The sequence below is a fragment of the Parasteatoda tepidariorum genome, chromosome 1, assembly GCF_043381705.1.
Source record: "Parasteatoda tepidariorum isolate YZ-2023 chromosome 1, CAS_Ptep_4.0, whole genome shotgun sequence".
In the NCBI taxonomy this organism is placed as follows: domain Eukaryota; kingdom Metazoa; phylum Arthropoda; class Arachnida; order Araneae; family Theridiidae; genus Parasteatoda; species Parasteatoda tepidariorum.
This window is the reverse complement of record NC_092204.1, coordinates 54301142-54321548: the sequence shown is the minus strand read 5'-3', so window position 1 is coordinate 54321548 and position 20407 is coordinate 54301142. Positions and strand designations below refer to the sequence as shown.

The window sequence follows — 20407 nt, the reverse complement described above, 5'->3', positions numbered from 1 at the left end:
TATTTACATTCCAAATTATCAAAATATATTGAACAGAGTTTACTTTGAAATACTTATATCTTTTATAAAAAATGGATCGCCGTGAATATCTTAGGCGATATCAACAGCGACATAGGGCTGAACATGATTTAGCTGCACAAAATTAACTGGAAAATAATCGTAGTGCTATCAATACGCGATGGCGGAATGCGCGGCGAAGAAACGTTGAAAAGTCAAGACGTTTAAATGAATACCTTGGTGTACTTACGAATACTTCTGATTGAAACTAAAATATTTTGTCAGTTGACAGTATTGAAGTTAATTGAGCAATTACTTGCAATGGTATTTGCTTTTGAAATATTACTTAGAATCAACTTATTAATATTACATGTTTTAATTTGTTTGTAATTTTTGTAAAGTTTTTTTTCCCTCAGGTTTTATTTGTTTTTAGTTTTAAATTTAATTTACTGGGGGGGGGGAGATAAAGAACCATATAGGGAGCGTCCGGCATCCTATAAGATCAACAATGATTTGAGTTATGCTCTATCACGCGTGCTTTGGATACGGAGATTAATCTCCGGCTAATGCCCTATAGTAATGTGTTAAATAATATAAGTTTATAATATTGTTTGTATTGAAATTGCGTTATATAAGTTTATAATGTTGATAATAAGTTCCTCTGACATTTTACAATCCTATCATATTCTCTCTATGTGATGTTGGTGCAGAAAAATTGCCAGCTAATCTCCAGAAAAACGACTTTAAGTTTTTTCGCGAAGCGAACGAAAATGTAATTGCGTAGCAATTATCGGGGGTTGGCGAGCGGTAGTGGGCAGGGAGCGGAACGCTCTAGTATATATATATATAAGAATAAAAACAGGTCTTAGGCATGGAAAGAGGGTACAATATTTATTTAATAATTCTAAACACGAGAGGAAAATAAGAGCAACGGTAACTATCCTCCACTCTAAAAGCGATTTTCCAGTTCGGAGTTGCCGATAGGGTTGCTTAATTGCCCGAAAAGTTATTCGTAATGGGTTACTATTTCTTTTTATTTATCTTAACGTTTGACTAATATTTTATTTTTTCATAAGATGCTATCATCTCATAGTTTTTCATCGATGAATGTAAGGGAAAAGGAAATCACAGACATTGTAGAATATTGATTGATTAATTGATATTCATTTAATTTTGTGCATTTTAAAGTCTTCATTCATCTGCAATTAAAATTCTGAACACTTCATTTCCCCATTGGTGAACTAGTATAGTGTAAAAAGGATTGATTTCTAACTCATAATATGAAATGATACTAAGAGATCAATGAATTTCATGTTGCATTTGTAAAAGGATAATTGGATAACATATATATAGGTCTAATATTTTTACAATTTTTTTGATACATAGAATCGAGTGCCTAATATTATCGAATTCATTTATGTTTTATGAGTAAAAGTAGTTCTTTTATTCATATTTACTTATCTAACATTGCTAACTAAGCAAATGAGATATCATTATCTATGTATACGCTTAATCAAAGGAGAATAAAACCAAGCTGTGTGATTTAATAGTTTAGCAGTTCAAAAATTTATAAAAGTTTCATGTTCAGAAAATAAAATATTTTGATTTCGACTTGTATCAATTTATCCAACTGACACTGTTATCTTGACAACTGAGGCAGTGCTATTTAATTATTGCAATTATTACAGTTTAATTTTTTATCCATAATCCAGTAAAATAGTCCTTTAACATAATTCTTTAGAAGAAATGAGGGCTTAATGCATGAAATGTACAATTTTTGACTTACCTTTTACTCATAAAATATTTATAACATCAAAACTATTAGATCTATCAAATCAATTCCATTTTTTTTTTGAAAATTTAGTCTAAAAACTACATAATAAATATTGTCTGACTTGCCTATACAACAATGTCTTAGAATTTTATTCTCGTAAAATTCCTTTACATTGCATTAACTTCAATTATTGTTAGGAATATCACTTTTATATGAAATACCAATTGTTTTTAACACTAGATGGCTCAAGGAGGTAATTTTGACTGCTTTTTAATATCAATTAAAAAAAAACAATGATGTTAAACGAGTATAATGACGAATTTCTTAGAATTTTGTGACTTTTTGTACAACATATAATTTTTTTATTGTTAATATTTACTAATAACTTGTTATACAACTGTAAATAATATAAAAAAGTATTAAAAATTAATTTTAAACAGATTTCTTTACACCTTAGTTATTCTTTCACAATCCAGTCTCTTTGACTGCTTTTGGGGAAGATAGGTATATACTGAATTTCAGTCTTTCTAGTGTTAAGGAAAAAATTGTTTTTTAAATACAAGAGGATATTCAATGTGATACTTACAATATATTATTGAAAAATTTAATTTAATTAAAAATTACAGGACTTATTTTGGGGCAAATTTATTGCAACATATACTGCATAAATTAAAATTTATTAATAACTAGAAAAAAAAAACATTTTATTAAAACATTATATTTTATTAAGAGCACCCATTTCATATACCCTATTATTTTTGTTTTAGGCTTTAAACGTATTTTGAATTTTAAATAATACAGGAATAAATTTAAAAAATAAAACATATAATATCAAGTGTAACATTTAGAACATTATTCATTTACATTTTTAATTTCAATCATAAGAATGATATTGCATCTCCTTCCTTCTACACTTGACAAACCATACAGGGTTTCACAAAATATCTGAAATAAAAGAAATAAATCACTATTAAGATTTAAAAAAAAATTATTAAATTTTATTAACACATTATTAGAATAACGGAGATTAAATAGCATTCATTTGAAAACAGTAAAGCCTTCAGGTATTCATCAGAAACTTATTTTAGGTTTGATAGATATTTTGATTATAGCTCTAAGATTATTCTATACACGAATGAAAAATTGGAGGTATATTTTGTTTTGTAGTTTTTATATTTGGACTGAAATTCGTTTTTAAAAAATGAATGGTATTTATAAATGAAGACTATTGAAACTGAAACTATATTGAAAAATTAGTAAGGTAAATTTACATACTTACTACCATTGTAGAAAAGTATAATATCAATAGATAAGTATAAATAATATTTAATGAAGTAATAAAGTAAAGTACCAGTGTAAATTTAAAAAAAAAAGGTAAAGTACTAATAGTTAACTTTGAATAATAATAAACAAAATATTATGCACATCATCGTTCACCAAATAAAATAGGGTATGAATATAGGAACAGATAAGAGGATTGTTAATTTGTATTTTTAAAAATTACTTCTTATATATTAGATTATCTTTTTTCAAAACTTTTGTTTTCTGAGTTTTCATATATATATATATATATATATCCACAAAAACAGTGGATTCTAATATTGCATTAATAATACAATAGTGTGAGGAGCACCAAAAAAATTGAAACGAAAATAAAATATATTAAGCAAAAAATAGGAAAAAAAAATACACAATAGAACACAAAATGTCACATATAAAGCGAGTAGCGAATTCAAATGTACTTCCACTTACCGGTACCTTACGAAAATGATTTAGATTATTTTCGTAATAAATTTGCCAGATTCAGAATATGAAAATGAAAGCGTTAATAGAAGATAGTGGTATGGATTTAATGGCCCCTTCTTACTGAAGTGCAGAACCACATTTGATTTATCAATTACCTAGGATTAGCCTGAAACTGGATATGAGCAAAGTAATAATATTATATTGGATAATTCAAAGTTTATAATTAATAAAAGTTGAATTTCAATTATATAATTTTAATTTTGGTAAATTTTAGAGAAATTAAAATTTGTTCAAATTTTTTTTTATTGAAAGTAAATTCTTCATTAAATATTAGAAGATCTTTACCCACGGATTTGACCGAATTGAATTTGCAAGTGGTAAAAATATAAATTCAGTTAAAGAAATTTTTAATGAATTTTTTAGTAATTATAACATACAATTAACACAATGATTTTATGTAGAATTTAATTACATCAGTTGGGTATCCATTGTTTTTTTTTAAACAAATTTTGAAAGAGTTTGTCGATTTGTTTTTTGAATAATTGAACATTACTGCTAATTCTTTTAATTCTATTCATTTCATTAAAATTAGTATTTAAATAAATATTTGTAGAAACATTAGAACTTTATTCAATCAGTTTATTTATATAAATTTAAAGTCGTTTCTTTTTTCGTATAAATCAACATTGCAGATATTTTTTTCTGTTTTAATACTTAAATCCAATAGATTAAAATTAATGTTATTGTCTTCATGACATTGTGAATCAATTTTAATTCCTCGGGGTAAATACTATTTAACAATATTGCATAATTTTGAAAATTAAAGATAATTGAAATATCAATATACCAAAAAACAAATTTATCATTATTAAAATTTTTTTTTCAATAAATGTTAATAATTTCTCTAAGAAACATCGAACCTAAAACTATCTAATAAAGCTCTACATTTTTTAATTATAAACTTTGAATTATCATATATATTCTTATTCTGTTTTACCTTATCCAGTATTATTACCTTAAGTACATCAAGTTTCGGGACAATCCAAGGTAACTGACGAATCAAATGTGGTTCTGTACTTCAGTAATCCATAAAATACATCTCACTATATTCTATATATGCTTTTATCTTTATATTTTGTAATCTGGCCAACTTGTTACGAAACTATTTTAAATCTTTTATGCAGGATGCCGAAAAGTGGAAGTACATTTGAATTCTCTACCTGCTTTACATGTTGCATTTTGTGTTTTATTCTGTATTTTTCATGAATTTTTATTTTCTATTTTTTGCTTGAAATGTTTTATTTCGTATTTTTTTTCGTTGCTTAATATGTTCTATTTTTGTTTAATTTTTTTGTGCTCCTCGCACTATGCTATTGATATATTTTGCTTTGGCTATATTAATAAAATTTAAAAAAACACTCTTTTTTCCCCCGGATATAATCGTGTAAGTTGACAACCTGACAACGAGAATATATCTTTTCTTTATTTTGCCTTCCTCCGGCTTTTTAATTTTTAAATACTTTTAAAAACATTTTATTTGTTAATGATTCTTCTCCTCTTCAACTCGCATATATATATATATAATATAAATTTTTTTAAATCGAATGTTAGAAGCAGTTTTATTATAAGATGTTAGTATAAAAGTAGATATATATTATTAAATACGCACTATTTAACTAAACTATCCATAAAAAAAGAAAGAAAAAGAAAATCATTTATCAACAAAGTATAAACTTTTCTCCTGAAGAGTAAACAGCATCTTCCTTCCTTCCACACTTTCCACCACACATATTTCAGAGCATTATTTGTCACTTAAATTCTCCTCTCCCGCCATATCGTTCATGACGCAATTATTTGCCGGATAACTTAATGTGCCATCTTTGTTTTTCTTCCGAAACGTGCCGCCAGTCTCGGAACTGATCTGTTCCGTTACATTTCTCAGCTCTGAGGAACACACAGCGAAAGTGTCCTACAGGGGCTGTCGTTTTTTAAGAAGAAAAGAATATGGTTGGCGATTTGCCCAGTGCTATTTTCATACTCATATCCATCGTTGTGAGTAAATTTAGAAAGGTAAGGAAAAAAAAGCAGTGGCTTTAAGCAAGCGATGAGTCGCAATGTCGCCGGTTCTACTTTTCAATGACACGTGTTTTTCAAAACAAAGAGAATTATATATATATNTCAATATATATATATATATATGCATTATACAAAAAGCTATATTAAACCATTTATGGCTTTGAATTTTCCTCAGTCAGATTTGACGTATATTTAGTTCATTTTACGAATTAGTTTTTATCATAATAAAATAAATACTTTATCATTACAAATTAAAAATTTTTCTTTAGTTCTTAGGAGATTATTCCTAAGAATTAAAAAAAAACTGTTAAATTGATGCAGATTCCGTTTAGCTTTTTTTAAAATAGTTTTATAAAACTTTCTTGCAAACAAAGCAATTAATTTATGTTTAATTGGTTATTAAAAATTATATGCATTTAGAATCTGAGGGAAAATATAGTAATTAAAATTGAAGCTTTCACAGGAAACCAGTTTTGCTAAATTGTTGAATATAGTGCTGGTAAGAAACCATGAAGAAGAAAGTGTAAATAAAAATTTTAAATTGAAACTAAGTCTTTCCAATGAATTTTTTTTGTTGTTCAAATGACATTAAATTTTATAATATGCAAGTAGAACTGTTATTAAAATTATTACAAAGTGTCTCTTTCGCTGTCCAATAGAAAAATCAACGTATGCGGCAAAAATTTCGAAATTTCGAATCTTATACATTTGGAGTCTATGTATGATAAGCAGCATATTGCAAAAATATTTTTTCTCAAAAATAAATTTTGTTCTAACAGCTTTCTGAAACGCTTTTTAAGGTTTTCATGGTATTAGCAATGAAAAGAAAATAGTTGGAAAGCCACTTTTCACGAAACGTGTCATGAAGCCCTTACTTGTTTTTTTTTTTTTTTAATTGCAAGGTAGTATTGTAAATCTTCTAAAAAAGATTATCAAGTTTTAATAAAAATAAAGAGAGACAGGAAATAAAACAAATATAGCTCTCGTATCTTAGTTGAAACTTGCTCGAAAAAGTGTTAAAGCCAGGTTTACAATAAAAGTAAAACGCAAAATAAAAAGAAATTTAGTCAATTTTTATTTATATAGTAAGGAAATTAGTAATGCGAGACTAGCGAGATTAATATTGTAGTTAAAGCAGCCTTTAAGTTTTTAAACTCAAAATAAATTTAAATATTTGCCTTTAAGTTACAATTTAGTGACATTAAATGAATTCATCACATTTTTTAATTTTTTAAAAAATTTTTTCCTCCTTACATGCGCCTTTTTATAGAGAAGCAAATATATCTGTTTGGATTTGTTCACTGCGTTTTAATTTAAGATTTTAAATGAAAAAAAAAGCTGTTAAAAGTATTTATATGTTATGTTATGTTATGTTGTTATGTGTTTGTTGTGTTTCGATAAGCTTTAAATAAAAAAGGCTGTTCTATTTAAATAGTTTAATTATTAACTTCCTATACTAGTTCGTGTTTAACAATTCGAATATAATTAAATAAAAATGTTTGATTTGAAATCAAACAGAACTGTAATTAAAGTTTGTTTAATACAAACTTTTAATTCTCTATCTTTTGAGTTTATACAAAGAGATAGATGCATTATTATTTATCTTAAAAAAAGGAGGAAAAAAAGAACTATTTTAATATTAATTTAAGAGTTTTTATTTTTTTGAATAAAATGTGTAAGCTAATATCTTTATCTAAAATATGCTCCTTCAAAAAAATTATAAGATTAAAAAGGCCTATTTTAATAAGATTTCTTTCATTAAAAAATGTTTTTATCATATCTTTTTAGTTATTTAATGGATACTTAATATAAAATTATAAAACTTAAGTTAGTGATCAGAGGAAGGAGTGATCATTTAGGCAGAAATTTAAAAGATTAAGATTTGATAATTGTGTAACAAAAGTTTTCTTTCCCATCAAATTTACATTGTGAAGTAAATACATTTGGAAAATAGTGCACTATTGTGACTTTTTTTCTTTTCTTTTAATTTAAGTTTTTACATTTCCGAAAAAAGGTTTAGAAAGGCTTTTCTGTTAAAGTAAATATTTTTAAAATACTTTTAAAATATTTTTATTTTTGCTAGACTCATTTATAATAAAAAAAATTATTCTTGGCAGGAGAAACAAAAAATAACTAACGCTTATTTTCATGCCAGCAGTTTTCCACCTATTCATGCGTATACTCCCATAAAATCTCCTCTAATGTTCATTTGGATATATTTCATTAAAACGAAAAAAAAAATTCATCTGGCTGTTTTTTAAAGTTAAGCAGCTGTTTGAAATTAGGAGATCGCACAAATTTCAGTCTCTCGATTCCTCAGTAGCGGAAGTCCCTTGACAGACCAATGACATCAAGGCACATGTGCATCTTCGAGGGAGACGCATGTCGCCTGCCACTCAATTCACTCCCACATGCGTGGCATTGCGACACTTTTCTTATGCGAGCCACATACACGGTCAGTGTACTACCTGGATCTCGTCTTGTTTTTATATGCTCTTCTGTATCTGTCCTCCTCTTTGCCATTCAGAAAGAGGCTCGAATGGTAAATAAATAAGTACATTCTGAGGTAGAGACAGAGAGGATTTACTACTCTTGTCTCAAATCGCTCTAAGCACCCTTAGCAGTTAGTATTTTTCTGCTTTATTTACTGCAATAGAAATATATCCATTGTAATAAATCTATTGAAAAAAAAAATAATTTTTGCATATTCGTAAGGCAGTTGAAATATGTAACAAAGAAATTTTTTATTGTAGTTTGATTTGGCACATTGTAGATTTATTGTTTTTAAAGTTAGCACGAATTTCACTCTGTAAAGCGCGATTCGGAAACGGAGGCAGGCTTTATCCTTAAATTCAATATTTTTGAGCATTTCATCAAAATTAAAATTTGAATTTAAGAATATCCAGTGTGGTTGCACTTGATTTTTTTCAATTATTTTCTGAAATGCCATACTGGCAAAATGCTGTGTCGTGTAATGAAGTTACGGAAAGTTCGAAAAGTTAAACACGATGGTTTCTAAAGGTGGCGAGTAGATCAAAATACCCATTAATACACTTAACCCAACTATTAAAGGAATTATTAATTGAATTTTTTTAAAAACTTTTTATTAAGTTCAACGAATAGTATCTTTAGATTTGCACAATAAAGAGAAAATGACATCATCAGACGTTCATTTAAAGACTCCGTTACATGTAAATTATTCTAAAATCTTAATAAGTGTAATAAGAATAAAAGAGTGAAAAATGAATAGTTTATTAAATTAATGAGTGATTAGAAGAATAAAATTAATCATTAAGTAAATGATTGTATCGAAGGAGAAAAGGAAGTAAGGAAATCAAATAAATATGCCAGTTAAAAAAGGGGTGAGTGAATCATATAATCAGTAAATAGATGAATCAGTGAATATTCAGATTGACGAATCTGTGAATTTAAGAATGAGTGAATGGATGTCTGTTGATTCATGGTTTAAAACCTGCCAATCATGTGCGGAATAAAAGACATCAATTTCTCTATGAATCTAAAAAACTGCAGGGCAAAATTAATTGATGCTTAAACTGTAATAGTAACAAAAAGTTCGAAAATGTAATATTATTTTTATTTGAAACTTATGTTTATTCGAAATGGTTTCGATTCAATTCTGCAGATGCTTAGAGCAATTTGAAAACGAAAATTTCAAAGTTTAACAAGCCATACTGAAAATCAAATTAATTACATTCAGCCGTATCAAACATTTCATTTTCAAATGCCCTAAAAGTATCAGTCTTTTACCAAACAGTGTCACTGTTTATATTTTATTGTATATCAAGATACTGTATTATAAATGTTTACAAATATAAATAATTCAAATAATTGAACAAAATTTGAATAATTTTTTGTAATATCTGTAAATAACGCTCTATTACACTTCTTTTGCAATTTTTTGAAAATTTTAACGTACATCACTTCTATTTCAAAAGTACGCAAAGTTATACTTTGCAAAGAACAAATATATATAAGTAACTTTTTCTTCTAATCACATACAATGTTAATATATTTATATTAAAAACAAAATACCTTTTGACTCATTTTTTGAAAACAAATTCTTAAGATATTTAAAACTATTCAATTTTCACGATTTATTTTGCTGTCAAGCAGGCATTTATTTCAGAAAAATGTTATAGAATGTGAAATGCATAAAAAATACTTTCGTGGAAAAGCTCAGATGTTTTACAAGCCGCTTCTGAAATTTGTAGATAAGAACTTTTGCCGATAAGAAATTTCTTAAGAATTCGTCTTTCTATTGTGCATGATTGCTTTTTACAAAATTCATGAATCTCTCTTTATCGCATCGGACCAGGAAGAGGAATTTCTTCACAAATAAAATATTTCTTAAAAAATAATTGTACTTGGTGCGAAACATTTCCTAACTATTAGTAATCTTTACTACGCGAATTTAGAGCGAAGAAGAAACTAAGGCATAAGGAAAACTGTTTCTTTTCATCGTATATTTTTTCCCCATTAAATATAATGTGTGTTGTTTAAGTATGATAAAATAGTTTTGTAGACACTGGCGTACTTTTTCATCCTTTTTCGTTTTTAAAAAAAAATGATATTGCTAATAATTCATAAAAAAAGATTGCATAAAATGTGTTAAACTACTTAGAACTTTTTTCATAACATTTGCTTTGATTTTACATTGTAATATTTCGTGTATTTGTTAGTTATTTGATAGTTTTGTTTCACAATTTGTTACGTTAAGAAGCAATCTGTTATTCACACAATCTGTTTATGTTCATGAAGTTTAACAGCCCCAATCTTTTAAAATTATTAATAGTTTTTATTGATAGCTATTCTGAACTATTTCTTTTTAATAAATGACATATTAACTAATGTATTTTTTATTTCGGAACTTTTAAATTGGGCTTTTTTTTAGATAATACACTAACAAAAGGTATTAGTCGAGTGATTCTGAAAACATTAAATATTAAAAGCGTAAAATTTCCCACTTATGTATTTATAAGTAAAAAAAATCTCTTAAAGACTCTAAATCATTCAAAAATTTTCTTATCAATGCATCTGAGAGGGCAATTAATGATAAATCTCGATAAACTAAAGCTACTTTCCTATATTAGTTGATATTGAGCAAGGTAAGTAAAACTAGTTTAAAAATTTATTAATTTCAAATAACTAGTTCATTGATCTAATAGTAAATTTTAAAATGCTTGTATACTGAAATATTGACCATAGAATTATATAAAAAATTCAATTGCTTGAACATTTTAAAGATATATAATTGAGAGTTTCGCAGAAATATTATATCATATATCAATTCATTATTGAATCATTATTATGAGATTAAAAATATATCTTTTATGCCTTTAACTCTAAATCCTTCTTAAATGTAGTTTTTTTCTCCATGATGTTATTAGAATTCAAGTATTGATATAACTTTAAAGAATCAATGACATTTTAAGTAAATTTCAAAATAAATATTAGATAATATTTAAAAATTTAGTTAGTTTACTTTTCCTCTTATTTCAGGCCATACATGTTAAAAATAACTGTTGATTAATTAATTCTATAAAACACAACGTTTTAGTAGAACTTTTTAATTTATATTTTAGAGCAATGTAATTATAATAACTTAAATGTATTATTTTAAATACTTCACACCCAAATTTGCTCAAATTTCTGATTTTTATTTTATTTATGTATTTTTCACGTTTATCTAAAAATTCATAAACAATCATACATATTTCATGCATTTAGAATATCTCTAAATTGTATTCCTCTGCATCTCAGTCTTTTTCTGAAACAAGATATGTTGTGACGTTTATCGACTAGTGTTCCCTCGTAGATAAAATCTCCTGTTTTCTCTTTTTGGCATTTCCTTTTCCTTATGACTTACGAATAATTCGGAAAACAAATTACACTTGTGTAGTTTGTGACTTGCGTTTGGTGTTTCCTATCATCGTAGTGTAGACTAATTCTGCATTCACGTTTCATATAAGAAATATTTTGAAATCAGATTTCATTTCTTTAGTCTATTTAGGGGAAAATGGAGTAAGAACGGGTAGCTAAAATTTCAAAGCCAGTTGGAGTTAAAATGTTCAGGTTTAATAAAGATATTCATTGTGTAGTTGTGTACAATATATCACTGTGAAAATTCTTAGATACACTACTTTTTTTTATAATTGATTTTTTCTAGAGAAAGTCAAATAATCCTATCTGACCCCACTGGACCGAGTGCACGCGTAAACGTGATAAAAAAAAAATTACAAAAGTATCAGATCTTTTTATTTTGCATGACAATTTAAAGATATTATGTGCAAAGTTCACATGGGAAATAATATTCCTCCTCTGCTCTATTGCAGCTATTGTGGGCCCAGCAAAGATACATTTCACATTGTATACACCTTTCTTCTTTTCTTTTACTTAGAAAATACATCATTGCAATATAGACAATCAACATCTAGTGTGTTTTTGTCATCATCATCGATAAAAACATCAATCAAAGATTTAGGTGTTTTTGATAAGACTGTTTTGTTATATTGGATCTTCAAACACTCGTCTTTTTTTTTTTTTTTTTTACTTTCTGCAAAACAGTTTTATTTTCCTTGATAGCCGATTCTTTTTTTTAAATTTCTTTCACCGGATATTCTAAATCAGCTTTATATGGTGAGGGTGGTTCCCAGTCTCATCCAGACAGCAATATTCCGTAATGATATTGATTAAATTGCATTCTGTTTAAAGAAAAATAATTATTATTTGAATATGCTAAGAAATAGTTGCTTTGAAATTTATTTAAATATTTTTTATTTATTTATTCATAGTTATGTTTCCTAACGAAATGTAAATTAACTTCATTGAAATAAGCGTTGGAATTAACCTTACTAAATAAGTAATTATAAATCTTGAGCCTATGCAAAATTGTTCATCTCTCAGCAGAAGAAGGCTTTATCTCAACATTGACGTTGTTTACACGAAAACTCATCTTGAATGAATGAGAGCGATGAGGGAGGGAAGGAATCCGAAAGACAGTGAAAAGAACCGTTCATCTTCCATCCTCCCTAAAATGTGTAAAATCTTCGCGAAATCGAAATGAAACCGTTCCCCTTTTCTGCATGGGGCGTGAGCCCGCCTTGCAAAAACTCATAAATGAAAACAGAGGGGCCCTCTGTGCCACGTGTGTCATAAGCAGCGATTAATCATAGTTTGACCGGCTGGAATGTTAACTCCTTCTCGACTGCTATACGAGCATCTGTTGTGCGATATTGCACTGCCCATCTTCATCTTCCACGGAGGGTTTCTTTTGGGGGTAAGAGTTTTTGATGACTTCCGTAGCAGGTGATCGTAGTATAAGCTAAAGGAGAGGGCAGGTCTTTTCCCACGCCTGCAGTTTCCTTTTTCGGTATATATGGTCCTGGAAGTTCCCTTCCAAAGATGATTTTTTTTGCTTTGCTTTCTTTTTTAAAGTCCTTCTACTGTCTTCAGGATCGGGGCTTGGTTTTGATGGAAGTTCGCCTCATCTAGCGACTGCGGATGTTTCTCACGTTTTTTTGTTCTACCTACCCCCTTTCTATGTTTAATTTCAATGTTTTTTCTTTTCTTTTTCTTATCCCAGAATGAAGAAGGAAAAAAAAATATATTCGAACGTTCTGCTGTCACACTCTTCACTGTGCCAGAGAAGACTTCCGTCTGAAGTCCAAGGTACGACGATCCCTCACTAGTGACTTGAGTTTTGTTATTGTCCCGTTCATTGCTTATACTTGGAATATATTTGAAATCTATTTTGATGCAATCGAGTTCCTAAGACTGATGGCTTCCGCTACATTTTTAAAAATTTAGATCGATTTTTTTAAAGCTTTTTTTATGAAGGATGAACCAATTGGGGTATTTAGGATGATCAAGTGGATAGGCGAGGGTTTCCTTCTTTCCTAATATTTATTTTTTAGATAAAATTAAGGTAGGGCTGCAAAAGACACCTTAGATGATAGATATCGTCCGTCTCATTGTGCTCTTTATGTATTTTATTGTTGAGAGAGCTGTTGTAGGGGCAACTGCTAAAAGGAAATTGGTATTATAAGTAAATTTCATCTAGGGCTGATAATTTTATAGAACTAATTCCATCGTCTTCGCTAAATATGCGACCATAAACTGCTTAATCAAATATCAACCAAATCTTACAAATTTATTATAAATTAAAAATATTTAATTTAACTGATTTTTTTAAAGTTATAAATCATTAAAGAAATATCCGAAAATGTTGCTTATGAAAAGTTTAGTTTTATTAGGAAGTTAATGTTTTCTTTCAATTATTTTAAAAGGATGCTTTCTTATTTCAAAAAAGAAAAAAAAAATGCTTTTCTTAATTGATTGTTTCATTACTGGGACTTATTTTACACATACAAGATAGTCCTGTCTAATATAATGTAATAATGATAAACTAAAATTTGGATCTGTATTTAAAGCATTTTAAAGGTAAAATAGTAGATAACATGAAACAAGCATCAATTTAGTATAAATAAACATTTATTACCATTTTTTCACACAGTTTTTTTTTTGTTGATACATAGACGAGTTGTTGTAACCGGGCATTAATGCGTTAAATCATGATTCGAAAAAGCATTCACAATAAAACTTAATCGAGCATGATAACAAAGTTACTACTGAAGAAAATTAACATTGCAATCAAATCTTGATTAGGTGCTGATATTTTCCTAGAACTATTTCCTCTCATTCCTATTTATGTTATATTTCGATTTTTAACCAATTCTCCGTCAATTTTCAGAAAATTATGTATGAAAATAATAGATTTATATTCAAACAATATTATTTGATGTATATGGTAAGTAATGGCACTGAAAGCTTGTTTCTAAAAGCTTTTTACTAGGAAGACTTTGTTTTGATATTTTCATTTAATATGCTTTTGTGAAAGGGCTTACAATAAAAGTTAATTGAAGTTTGGGAAAACTGAATTTTTAGGCTCTAAGGATAAATAAAAGTATTTAAATTCAGTTTTACTCTTCCTTTTTTTTTTGGAAAACTAGAAACTTTAATCATTTGATTCTTATCATTCAAAAGGCGAAAGCAACTATACTGCGCCAAACAGAAATATTCTTATAAAATCATGAGCAAAATTAAACGGTGATTTGAGCTTAGTGTGGTGCAAAAATAAAAGGAGTAACGTAAAAAATGCACATAAAAGTACTTTAAATTCTTAAAAGTAGAATTAAGGTGATCAAACTTGCAATCTTTCTAGAGCTTAAACTAGATATGAGCATCAGGGCATTAGTTATACGATCAAAAAAATATTTTTACATTAGTACGAAACTTTTTGCTTGCTTTCATTCTTAATCTTATTAATATAGCATATATATTTTTCGAAAAAATATGTTTTTCCTTAATTAAATTTGTTTTAATTTTGAGTATTTTATAGTTGCTTTTACATTTAATTCAGTCTATCATTGATACTCTTTGAAAACATGAACCTTATGTTGATTATCAAAAACTGAGACAATGGACTTTTAAAATGATTTTATTTGTGTGTCTTATGCTAAAAATCTATTTTTTTGTCTGATTTATGCATTTAAACAATACTTAATGTACAAAGTTTTAGAAGAAAAAAAAACCTGGAAAAATGCATAAAATATTAATGTTTAATTAAGAAACGGTGTTTTACGTTACACTTTTTAAAAACTTTACTCCAAGTAAGGATTAACATTTGTAATTTGCATGTATATTTTTTGAAATAAAAAAAAATGTTCCGTTAAATTTTAAGAAATTTTTAATTTAAATATTTTTTTAAAGTTAGCATGTATTTTTGAAAGCCTTTTATAAAAAACATTTGATCTGGACTTTACTTGTGACCAAAAATTTAAATAATAAAATTAGTTTTGAAAAAATTGCTGTTCATGTAAAATTAAGAAATTCTCTTAGTAAATATCTGATTTAATTTTCGATTTTTTTTCTATAAAGCTTGGTGTTTAAGGTAAAGTGTTATATAATAGTATAATTCATATAGAAATCATGTTTCTAGCATTTATAAATCTATTAAAATATTAACAATAAAGAAAAACATAATTTTTTAAAATTTAAAGGATCCATTTTCTTCTTAAAAATTGACGTGAGAGCTTAAGAAATTCCTTTTTTTTTGCTTTATTTTTTTGTATTTAACTATTGAGTCTTTAAAATGCTCAAGTTCTGAAAAAGAAACAGAAGAGCTTTACTTTATCTAAATTCATTTGTTTAAGAAAAGAAACAATGTAAATAGTGGTTCAGCAAAAAGTTGATACTTGTAACTATTTTTATCATTTATTATATCTAAATTGATGAATGAAAAACCACTTTGGTCTACGTCCAAATGTTTCTAAAAAGAATATTTTCTACAGACAGTCCTCCAGACAACTTAAAAAAATAACGAATTTTCTTCCCCCTCTTTTTTTAAAAAAAAAATGAATGCAGAAGTAAAGTTTCAGCAACTGTATTCATGACTTCTTACAGCTAAACTTTTTTAAAAAAAAATCAATTACTAAAAATATCAGACAGTGAATACCAACCGAAAAAATGCACATTTTTTCTTTACTTATTCCGTTTATCTTACAATATTTATATTACGTGTGAAAGCAATTATCAATTAAAACAAAAACAGCAATGAATGAGTAAATTTTTAACTTCTGCGCATAAAATGGTTAAAAATTGTATATTAAATATATATCCTAAAAAAATCGTAAAAAGTAATTTAGGATATCAATTTAAATTTTAAATTTAAACAATGTTTATTTAAATTATTTTGATTTATATAAATTAATTTACCAGTTTTAAAGATTTAAAAAGAACTATTATTCGAAGGCAGATTTTTGCATTGAAAAGTAAATTGTTATAATTAATTTTAAGAATCTGATTGCTAATCGGAAATTGTATAAAAGTTCTAACTAAATATTTGTTTTAAATTTGTATTGAAGTTTTTATATTACATAGTCTTTAACTCCTTCCATTTTCGTTTGTGGGTATATCATTCAGTTCAATTTATGATCCGTGAGTATATATTTTTGTAAGTCACTTTTCGTTGTGATCGAATAATTTTGTACTACAGTAACGGGGACCATGGTCCCAAAAGTGACCTCTTGCCCGTGCGGCGGTTGCAAGCAGTGACGCGTTTCTAGCACCTGGTCCTTTTCTATTGACTTTCTGTTATATTCTGCAAAAAACGTCATTAGTATTGGTGAACCACACGGGACGTATCAAACAAAACAACAGCGTGCATTGATTGATTTAGAGATATTATGCTAGATTTCTTCCTACCCCCATATTCACTTTCCACCACTCTGTTTCGTAATCGTGAACAGTCACGTCAATATTTTAGTTACTTGGAATAGGGCGATATAAATTTACAGTTGGATGAATATAAACGTTATTTTTAACCGATATATAAATAAAATATAAGAATTAAACGTGAATCAAATTTGCATATTGTTAATTATTAAAAGAAGAAAAACTCGTTTTATTTATTTAATGTTTTGATTTCATTAAAAACAACGTTTAAAGTCGCAAATGGAATTTTTTTTATTGAAAAATATACTAGTTTCGTTGTTACATTGGTGCATTTTTATCAGTTAATTATGAGTAGGATAAATAATCGATAAATTAAGAGTAGGATAAATAATATTTACACCTTCAATAGTAGAATTTTATCCTATTGATGAAGGTATACCAGTGAAAGTTTTTATTAAAAAGTTTCTTTTTGTGATTTTGAACGTTGTTTTTAATTAAATATAATAGAATTACGAAGAATTACTCTTTTAATTTTAAAAGGTTTTAATTTCAATCAAAATTTGTAAATTTAGTAAGAAATAGATAGGGCAAGTAACATAATTTATTTCATGGCGTTTAAAGTTCTGTTATTCATTTCGTAAACTTTGCATGCAACGTAACATATCCACGTGGATATGTTATGAAGGATCCTGGTACTCAGTCGATTGGAGGAAATTTACGCCTCTGGTAATATTATGGGGATCGAGGGTTTAATCCCTATAAAGAACCAGTGCGTATGCAGAACAAGGAGATTGTTAAATTGGAATTGAAAAGCCATGTTCTCTTCAATGGAAGTAAAAGATGAAAGTTCAGTCGCTTTCCACATCGTCTGTTAAGAATCTAAATAAGTTGGAGATTTTACTCCAGCCCTTAAAAGATGAGCCATGAAGATTGAATAAGAGCTTTGTCAACATGTGTGGCTGGGTTGGCGAGAACATGCCTGCAAAAATATTCAATCAATATCTTCAAAAATATTCAATATTCAATTAGAGAATAATTTATTAAATCATTAGGAAGATTTTTCAGATTTACATTAACTTCCGTATGCTCTCGTACGTAAGATTTCAAGAGATTGCGCGTTGCGCATGCGTTAGTTCTAGTACAATACCCATGCGCCCACGAAAAGTATCAAAATTACGTCAGTGAAAGTAAGAGATTGGTTATTGGTTATTGCAATTACATAAATTTTCAGGCTTGTGTGCTCAAAATAGGCTTATTAACCTTCGTCAAGTAGAAGAGGACAGATAGCACAATAGGAGAGACAGCACCAAGTAGTACCGCCTCCTCAGAAAATATCTAACTCTAAAAGAGATTTTGTAAGTTAAAAACGCTATCGTAGTGGAATATCATTTTGACTTCAACCACAAAACCAAACCAAAACAAACATTTACAATGGACGTTGACTATTTCTTTGAAACTGTGGCATACAATTCAAAATCATTGATGCCTGATGAATATTGATTTTCTATTGATTATTTAACTTTTTTTAAACTAAATTGTACAGTTGAAATAAGTATAATTTATAATTTTAAAACAGCGAAAATATACTTAGTTTCTTATGGAACTAGTGCAATTAGACAACCATAATATTAAAAAAAAAAAAAAAAATTTTTTTTATTGAGTGAACCAATGGTTATAAGATCACACAATTCATTTCTAAATTTCATCAATACATTTCGTCAAATTCTCATCCCATGTCCATATTTTTTAAGCAGGCTTAAACAGAAAACAGCTTCCCTTAACAGCTATAAACCAAGAGCTTGTAGCTTAGTCTTCGTAGCGTAAATCACGACAACATGACGTAAAAAGACTCGTATTCGTAGTTGCTTCAATCTTACGTACGGAAGCTAGCGTATAAGTGCGAAATCTCCCTAATTAGTAAAAACAATGAAGTAGCATTTTTTGTTTGAAAAACTTACAAAATGAATTTTTGGGTAACTTTTTTATAGTAATAGTTAACTAATTGGAAAAAACTTCGACGAATAATTTTAAAATATTTGTTTCGAAAGTATAAATATGAAGTTTTTTTTCTTGAACATTTTAAATAAATAGCTTCAAAATTAATAAAATAAAGCATACGATTTCAGTGAAAATATGGCTATACTATGACCATTTCTTTCTTCTTTTTTTTTAAAGTAATTTTCACAGAAAAAAAAAAGAAGGATGTAAATATATTTGTTAACAGATATTAGGAAATTGCTTTGCTGCTAAGCACGGAGCAAAAAAGCAGAAAGGTTTCTCTTATATGCAACTTAACTGCATTGAATTACATCGAAAAAAAATGGGTTAGTGATGTGAGAAATCAAATACGTTGCTGAGTTCAAATTCGGGGTTTATGTTTTAAATGCACTTTATAGATTCAATTCTTTAGTAATATACGCAGAATGTTTTCCCAATTTTTTATGTCAACAAACACTTAATAATTAACTATGTAATTATTTAAATTTATATATATTTTCATATAATTTCGCAAATATTTTCTTATATATTCTAATTATATCATGTTTTAATTATTCAAAAATTTATAACTAATTTTCTAATTTAAAAATAATGAATGTATAGGGTAAATTTATTTGCATTTGAGCTAAAATTATGTAAAATATATATTGTAAATAAGTAAGCAGCAAGCAAATTTTCTTTGTTGTTTTAGGACTAGGACATCTTTTTCTTTTTTTGTTTTATATGCACATTTTAATCACAAGGGAAAATATTGTGGAATAAACTCGGAGAGTATGATTAAGTAAGATAATACTAAGTTTCTTATACAACACTTTAAAAATAAGTTTCTAAATTTGAGGAATTTAATGTTAAATAATGATGCTGTCTTAAAAAAGATAATAAAAGTTTAATTTGTTTAGTGATAAAAAAAATCAATGGTGCCTTTTTAAAACAATAAATTTGCAATAAATTATCCCTCGGGTGTAACTGCCAAAAAGTAGGCTAAAACTACAAAATTTTAATTATATATATATATATATATATGTATGCATATATTTAGAATTAAGAAGTATGTACACTTAAAATTACACTATTTTGAATTTTGTACACGCAAACTGTATAGATTTCTGTGTTATTGTACTTCTGATTACTCATAGCGAGATTGGAAAACTGGTACCTGACAAGTGGATTGATGGCAAAAATCAGGAAATTTCAATTTAACTTACCGTTGAGTTGCAAAGAGTTGAAAACCAGGAGCAGCCTGAAGAGGAGCAGCGTGACCTGGCAATAAAATGGATCTAGACTGCAACACAGGAACCANGATAGATAGATAGATAGATAGATAGATAGATAGATAGATAGATAGATAGATAGATAATAACAAATTGATTCTTCACTTGTTTAAACCTTTTTATTTTAATTTGTCTTGTAATGTTATTTTTTCTACCGTCAGAAGAACATATAAAGAATTTCCACTTTAAGGATTTCATGCGTCAATGAAGACTATATAATTTTTTCTTAGCACTTGAAATAAATTACAATTTATTTTAAATTTTTCTCCATTTTTTATTTTTGTATTGAATA

At 27.4% G+C, this 20407-nt stretch overlaps 1 protein-coding gene and 1 long non-coding RNA gene across 8 annotated transcripts in view; one reads left to right on the top strand and one right to left on the bottom strand.

The window, feature by feature from the left end:
- LOC107438011 (delta-like protein B) overlaps positions 1-20407 on the top strand; it is a 168261-nt gene that overhangs the window by 22267 nt on the left and 125587 nt on the right. The gene's annotated exons all lie outside the window — the stretch shown is intronic.
- LOC122269130 (uncharacterized) overlaps positions 2580-20407 on the bottom strand; it is a 92001-nt gene continuing 74173 nt past the window's right edge. Inside the window, exon 3 of the long non-coding RNA XR_006224994.2 lies at positions 2580-2716. This is a non-coding gene — a long non-coding RNA (uncharacterized lncRNA). The remainder of the gene's footprint in view (positions 2717-20407) is intronic.